This window comes from Procambarus clarkii, chromosome 63 (genome assembly GCF_040958095.1).
Source record: "Procambarus clarkii isolate CNS0578487 chromosome 63, FALCON_Pclarkii_2.0, whole genome shotgun sequence".
In the NCBI taxonomy this organism is placed as follows: domain Eukaryota; kingdom Metazoa; phylum Arthropoda; class Malacostraca; order Decapoda; family Cambaridae; genus Procambarus; species Procambarus clarkii.
The window spans coordinates 26,049,754-26,057,788 of record NC_091212.1 but is presented as its reverse complement, the minus strand read 5'-3'; the positions used below and the strand labels follow the sequence as shown (position 1 = coordinate 26,057,788).

At 58.0% G+C, this 8,035-nt stretch overlaps 1 long non-coding RNA gene across 1 annotated transcript in view; it reads right to left on the bottom strand.

The window, feature by feature from the left end:
- Positions 1–6,246: 6,246 nt before the first annotated feature.
- LOC123769448 (uncharacterized) overlaps positions 6,247–8,035 on the bottom strand; it is a 68,139-nt gene continuing 66,350 nt past the window's right edge. Inside the window, exon 3 of the long non-coding RNA XR_011223581.1 lies at positions 6,247–6,399. This is a non-coding gene — a long non-coding RNA (uncharacterized lncRNA). The remainder of the gene's footprint in view (positions 6,400–8,035) is intronic.

The following is an 8,035-nucleotide window of genomic DNA, read 5'->3' as shown; positions in this document are numbered from 1 at the left end:
GTCTACACTCTAGTTATACCTGGTGGACTAACCTGCTGTACTATAAGATAAGGAACCTCATCAATGTATGTAGCAGTTACTGTAGTATGATTGGCTGCATATATATTAATTTAATAACCCCCCCTAATGTGTAGAGGATCGATTTGTGAGATTGAGATTATTGCAGAAATACAGTCCACTTATCATTATACAAATTGCTATCGAAGTATATAAATTAACGTAAATATAAATTCATATAAATTAAATAAATATAAATCTCACAGGTCGGTTCCCACATGCACAGGTGAGCCACACCACGCACACAGGTGAGCCACACCACGCACACAGGTGAGCCACACCACGCACACAGGTGAGCCACACCACGCACACAGGTGAGCCACACCACTTGCACAGGTGAGCCACACCACGTGCACAGGTGAGCCACACCACGTGCACAGGTGAGCCACACCACTTGCACAGGTGAGCCACACCACTTGCACAGGTGAGCCACACCACTTGCACAGGTGAGCCACACCACGTGCACAGGTGAGCCACACCACGCGCACAGGTGAGCCACACCACACACACAGGTGAGCCACACCACGCGCACAGGTGAGCCACACCACGCGCACAGGTGAGCCACACCACTTGCACAGGTGAGCCACACCACTTGCACAGGTGAGTCACACCACTTGCACAGGTGAGCCACACCACTTGCACAGGTGAGCCACACCACGCGCACAGGTGAGCCACACCACGCGCACAGGTGAGCCACACCACTTGCACAGGTGAGCCACACCACGCACACAGGTGAGCCACACCACGCACACAGGTGAGCCACACCACTTGCACAGGTGAGCCACACCACGCACACAGGTGAGCCACACCACTTGCACAGGTGAGCCACACCACTTGCACAGGTGAGCCACACCACGTGCACAGGTGAGCCACACCACGTGCACAGGTGAGCCACACCACGTGCACAGGTGAGCCACACCACGTGCACAGGTGAGCCACACCACGCACACAGGTGAGCCACACCACGCACACAGGTGAGCCACACCACGCGCACAGGTGAGCCACACCACTTGCACAGGTGAGCCACACCACTTGCACAGGTGAGCCACACCACGCGCACAGGTGAGCCACACCACGCGCACAGGTGAGCCACACCACTTGCACAGGTGAGCCACACCACTTGCACAGGTGAGCCACACCACGTGCACAGGTGAGCCACACCACGCGCACAGGTGAGCCACACCACTTGCACAGGTGAGCCACACCACTTGCACAGGTGAGCCACACCACGTGCACAGGTGAGCCACACCACTTGCACAGGTGAGCCACACCACTTGCACAGGTGAGCCACACCACTTGCACTGGTGAGCCACACCACTTGCACAGGTGAGCCACACCACGTGCACAGGTGAGCCACACCACGTGCACAGGTGAGCCACACCACGTGCACAGGTGAGCCACACCACGTGCACAGGTGAGCCACATGTCAGGAAAAAACTTTCTCAGTGTACGAGTCATGAGCGGAACGGATCAGCTAAGGAAGTTGCCGAAGCCAATTCGACGCACAGTTTTAAACGTGAAAATGGTAAAGAAATCGAATGAAAAGTGCCACTGCACTGAACTACTGAAGTGGAAAGGCGGGGCTTCAGAGTAGATACCCGACCCTGCAAGAACTAGGTTTGCGTGCACGCACTCAATGTGCGCAACGCACGCAATGTGCGCAACGCACACACCGCGCGCAACGCACACACTAAACAACAAGTGCATCTGGTGAGATTGAAAGAAAGTGCAGGCGGCCACACGAGGCTGTAGTAGTGTTTGCTGTTCTTATTGGCTGAGGCCAACAGTGACACGTGGGGTGGGAAGGGGAAACTGTGACCACAGCAAACATGGGCAGTGGAGAAAGTCTGGAGAAGCCTATACTAGAAGGCAACAGGCCCCCCCCCCTACAAGAGGGGCAACAGGGGCCCCCCCACAAGAGGGCACCAAGCCCCCCCACAAGAGGGCACCAAGCCCCCCCACAAGAGGGCACCAAGCCCCCGCAAGAGGGCACCAAGCCCCCACAAGAGGGCACCAAGCCCCCCCACAAGAGGGCACCAAGCCCCCCCACAAGAGGGCACCAAGCCCCCACAAGAGGGCACCAAGCCCCCCCCACAAGAGGGCACCAAGCCCCCACAAGAGGGCACCAAGCCCCCCCACAAGAGGGCACCAAGCCCCCCCACAAGAGGGCACAAAGCCCCCACAAGAGGGCACCAAGCCCCCCCACAAGAGGGCACCACGCCCCCCCCACAAGAGGGCACCAAGCCCCCCCACAAGAGGGCACCAAGCCCCCCCACAAGAGGGCACCAAGCCCCCACAAGAGGGCACCAAGCCCCCCCCCCACAAGAGGGCACCAAGCCCCCCCACAAGAGGGCACCAAGCCCCCCACAAGAGGGCACCAAGCCCCCATAAGAGGGCATCAAGCCCCCCCACAAGAGGGCACCAAGCCCCCACAAGAGGGCACCAAGCCCCCCCACAAGAGGGCACCAAGCCCCCACAAGAGGGCACCAAGCCCCCCCACAAGAGGGCACCAAGCCCCCCCACAAGAGGGCACCAAGCCCCCCCCCCACAAGAGGGCACCAAGCCCCCCCACAAGAGGGCACCAAGCCCCCCCACAAGAGGGCACCAAGCCCCCCCACAAGAGGGCACCAAGCCCCCCCACAAGAGGGCACAAAGCCCCCACAAGAGGGCACCAAGCCCCCCCACAAGAGGGCACCAAGCCCCCCCACAAGAGGGCACCAAGCCCCCCCACAAGAGGGCACCAAGCCCCCACAAGAGGGCACCAAGCCCCCCCACAAGAGGGCAACAAGCCCCCACAAGAGGGCACCAAGCCCCCACAAGAGGGCAACAAGCCCCCACAAGAGGGCACCAAGCCCCCACAAGAGGGCACCAAGCCCCCACAAGAGGGCAACAAGCCCCCACAAGAGGGCAACAAGTCCCCACAAGAGGGCACCAAGCCCCCACAAGAGGGCACCAAGCCCCCACAAGAGGGCACCAAGCCCCCACAAGAGGGCACCAAGCCCCCACAAGAGGGCACCAAGCCCCCCCACAAGAGGGCACCAAGCCCCCCCACAAGAGGGCACCAAACCCCCACAAGAGGGCACCAAGCCCCCCCACAAGAGGGCACCAAGCCCCCACAAGAGGGCACCAAGCCCCCCCACAAGAGGGCACCAAGCCCCCCCACAAGAGGGCACAAAGCCCCCACAAGAGGGCACCAAGCCCCCCCACAAGAGGGCACCAAGCCCCCCCACAAGAGGGCACCAAGCCCCCCCACAAGAGGGCACCAAGCCCCCACAAGAGGGCACCAAGCCCCCCCACAAGAGGGCAACAAGCCCCCACAAGAGGGCACCAAGCCCCCACAAGAGGGCAACAAGCCCCCACAAGAGGGCACCAAGCCCCCACAAGAGGGCAACAAGCCCCCACAAGAGGGCACCAAGCCCCCCCCCCCCACAAGAGGGCAACAAGTCCCCACAAGAGGGCACCAAGCCCCCACAAGAGGGCACCAAGCCCCCACAAGAGGGCACCAAGCCCCCACAAGAGGGCACCAAGCCCCCACAAGAGGGCACCAAGCCCCCGCAAGAGGGCAACAAGCCCCCACAAGAGGGCAACAAGCCCCCACAAGAGAGCAACAAGCCCCCACAAGAGGGCAACAAGCCCCCACAAGAGGGCACCAAGCCCCCACAAGAGGGCACCAAGCCCCCACAAGAGGGCACCAAGCCCCCACAAGAGGGCACCAAGCCCCCACAAGAGGGCAACAAGCCCCCACAAGAGGGCACCAAGCCCCCACAAGAGGGCAACAAGCCCCCACAAGAGGGCACCAAGCTACACAGGAAGCAGCAAGCAGAGAGTAAGGGCGGAGTCAGTAGACAGGGAGAGCAGGAGAGGGGGTGGGAGGGAGGGAGGGAGGGTGGAGGCTCCTCACTGTATTGATCCCCTCCAGCATCACCACCATGTCCTCTCGGCAGCCACCACGCATTACACTCATCACACAACACAACCAAACCATCACCACCCACCTAAAATACCAACACATGGCTCCGTGAAGCTCTTCACAGCAGGTGAGACACAAAACCTTTCTTTAAGCAAAATCGCGAAGAAAAAATATACCAGACTTAAAGTTCTTTTTAACCCTTTAAAATTAACTAAGAACATTTAGGCTGCCCTACAAACACTCGATGCGATCAGATGGTTTGTCACTAATGACAATGACCTGTTCACCTTTCATTGAACACATGGTCAGCTGCTTGTCTGTCCCTCAACACCACACGATCAGCTGGTATGTGGGTGGCTACAGGTGATCAATCTCCCATCCCAGAGCACTCCAAGTTCAAACTCGGTGAGCAGCAACTGAGTCATGATCTCTCACACTATGTACTTAAATGTCCAGTCATTACACCCTTCACACCTGCCGGTATGAGGTACCTGGAGCTCTACAATCACCATTCACCCATGTGTTCTTGAGATTATTCTCACATTGCACCCAAAATTTGCCAGTGCAGCAGGGAGATTACATGTCCCTGCATGACTAACCATCCTGCGAGATAGGAATCTTTGGTATCACAAACTATGCAACTCTTCATATAGCCTAGGGAAGCTGCTGAAATTATATACCAAGTAGATACAGTTATGTCAGTTTTTTTTTTTTTGCAATGAGTTTAGCAAACTTGGCTAAACTGTGTATACAGTTAATAACATTAACTGGGAAATAATTAGAGAGTTCATTTAGGCTCACCAATTATTACCTTACTGTCTACTGGGGTAAAGAACAATATGCGTGCAGGAGAAGCTGAGACCTACACTGTATAACAGGCCAAGGCTTTCTTGCCACCGTCCACCTCAACATGATGACATCCAATTACTGTTTTATTACCAGGAGGGTGGACATGCTCTGTCACCGGGCGCTGTCTTCCCCGTCACGTGTTCCGTCACCGGGCGCTGTCTTCCCCGTCACGTGTTCCGTCACCGGGCGCTGTCTTCCCCGTCACGTGTTCCGTCACCGGGCGCTGTCTTCCCCGTCACGTGTTCCGTCACCGGGCGCTGTCTTCCCCGTCACGTGTTCCGTCACCGGGCGCTGTCTTCCCCGTCACGTGTTCCGTCACCGGGCGCTGTCTTCCCCGTCACGTGTTCCGTCACCGGGCGCTGTCTTCCCTGTCACGTGCTCTGTCACCGGGCGCTGTCTTCCCCGTCACGTGCTCTGTCACCGGGCGCTGTCTTCCCCGTCACCGGGCGCTGTCTTCCCTGTCACGTGCTCTGTCACCGGGCGCTGTCTTCCCCGTCACGTGCTCTGTCACCGGGCGCTGTCTTCCCCGTCACGTGCTCTGTCACCGGGCGCTGTCTTCCCCGTCACGTGCTCTGTCACCGGGCGCTGTCTTCCCCGTCACCGGGCGCTGTCTTCCCTGTCACGTGCTCTGTCACCGGGCGCTGTCTTCCCCGTCACGTGCTCTGTCACCGGGCGCTGTCTTCCCCGTCACCGGGCGCTGTCTTCCCTGTCACGTGCTCTGTCACCGGGCGCTGTCTTCCCCGTCACCGGACGCTGTCTTCCCCCGTCACCGGACGCCGTCTTCCCCCGTCACCGGACGCCGTCTTCCCCCGTCACCGGGCGCTGTCTTCCCCGTCACCGGGCGCTGTCTTCCCCGTCACGTGCTCTGTCACCGGGCGCTGTCTTCCCCGTCACGTGCTCCGTCACCGGGCGCTGTCTTCCCCGTCACCGGACGCTGTCTTCCCCGTCACCGGGCGCTGTCTTCCCCCGTCACCGGACGCCGTCTTCCCCCGTCACCGGACGCCGTCTTCCCCCGTCACCGGACGCCGTCTTCCCCCGTCACCGGACGCCGTCTTCCCCCGTCACCGGACGCCGTCTTCCCCCGTCACCGGACGCCGTCTTCCCCCGTCACCGGACGCCGTCTTCCCCCGTCACCGGACGCCGTCTTCCCCCGTCACCGGACGCCGTCTTCCCCCGTCACCGGACGCCGGTCTTCCCCCGTCACCGGACGCCGTCTTCCCCCGTCACCGGACGCCGTCTTCCCCCGCCACCGGACGCCGGTCTTCCCCCGTCACCGGACGCCGGTCTTCCCCCGTCACCGGACGCCGTCTTCCCCCGTCACCGGACGCCGTCTTCCCCGACACCGGACGCCGTCTTCCCCCGTCACCGGACGCCGTCTTCCCCCGTCACCGGACGCCGTCTTCCCCCGTCACCGGACGCCGTCTTCCCCCGTCACCGGACGCCGTCTTCCCCGTCACCGGACGCCGTCTTCCCCGTCACCGGCCGCTGTCTTCCCCGTCACCGGACGCCGTCTTCCCCGTCACCGGCCGCTGTCTTCCCCCGTCACCGGACGCCGTCTTCCCCGTCACTGGACGCCGTCTACCCTGAAGCACTAGGGTCAGTTATAACCTCCAGATATCTCACAATCCGAACTATGTTAAACTTTCTTTATATAAAATACATTGAGCGTGAATCGTGCCTAGAGCAAGTGTTACAGAAGGTAGGGTCACACGGCTGCAGCCGGAGGGAACTATCAGGGGAAAGCGCCTAACCATCACGACTATATAACCCTTGGAAGGAGTCAGGATAAGGATTTGGGATGGGACGGAGGGAAGGAATGGTGCCCAACCACTTGACGGTCGGGGGGATTGAACGCCGACCTGGCCATGAAGCGAGACCGTCGTCCTACCGTCCAGCCCAAGTGGTTGGCAAATAAAGATCTGATAAAATGTCTCTCCTTTAACTCTTAATAACACATGCAGAACAAACTTATTTGGCCAGACTCTTGTGTAATCTATCTTCTGGCAACATTCTGGCGCCCAAGCCAGTACAAGATACAGTTGGTGAAGAGGAACAAGAAACACTCAGAAGCAATCTTGATGACAGAGACGAGTTAGAGGCGACATGTGTAAATGGGTGGACAGTATTGAGAAAAAATATGGGGGTCGTACGGTGGGATCGAACCCTCATACCTGGGCCAGTATTAGTCAAGCATTTAAGAGATCACTTACGAAACCTGCTCATCTTCACTCAATCGTGGCAGATTGGTTTGCATTTATTAAGCAATTTATGAGCTCCGATGCGTTACAAGATTGTCTATAACAATAATTTCCTTGGATCGCGAACTTTAAAAACTCGCAAACTGTGTAATAAATACAGAATAAACTACCACGATCAAGGAAAGATGTACAAGTTTCGCAAGTGGACACGTAAAGGCTTGATGAATCCTGGTCCTCAACTCCCCAGACACACGCACTACCGACTGCACCATGATAGGCTAAGAGTATCTCAAACACAAGTCTAGTACTTGCAGACTCGCATGGAGTTAGGAGGGCATCATCCGGTACCACAATCCAAGTTCTACTCCACACACACACACACACTGCCACACTCAGGTGCCGGTAGCCATCGTCTACGCTTCAAGAAAAAATACATATTTTTTTACCAGCCGTGCAGTTCTCAAGCCATCATAGCCCGCCCACATACCTGCAGCCCACTCACACACACAAGCCATCATAGCCCGCCCACATACCTGCAGCCCACTCACACACAAGCCGTCATAGCCCGCCCACATACCTGCAGCCCACTCACACACACAAGCCATCATAGCCCGCCCACATACCTGCAGCCCACTCTCACCCGTCATCAAGGTCTACCCGCTTCTACTCAAGCCAAGTTTGAGGTCAGCCCACTGCTAAACAAGTCCTCAAGGTCAGCCCACTGTCAGCCGAGGTGAGTACACCACACAGGTACACCACACAGGTACACCAGCACCTCCTCCCTTGATAGGTGGAGAGAACACGTTTCCCACCGCTCTATAAGAATTAAGTAAACTGCAGGCCTTTGGCCCATACGAGGAAGCTCTTGCTAATAGCCACAAACTTTTCTTACGTTCTATCCGCGACAATTTCAAAATTATTAATTTGTTTGTGTCGTTCTCTGGAAACTCCAGCTCCTGGTCTGTGTGTCAAAATTAGTAATCGACTGGGAGAATGATTTCCTAATCCCATGGGATGCTCC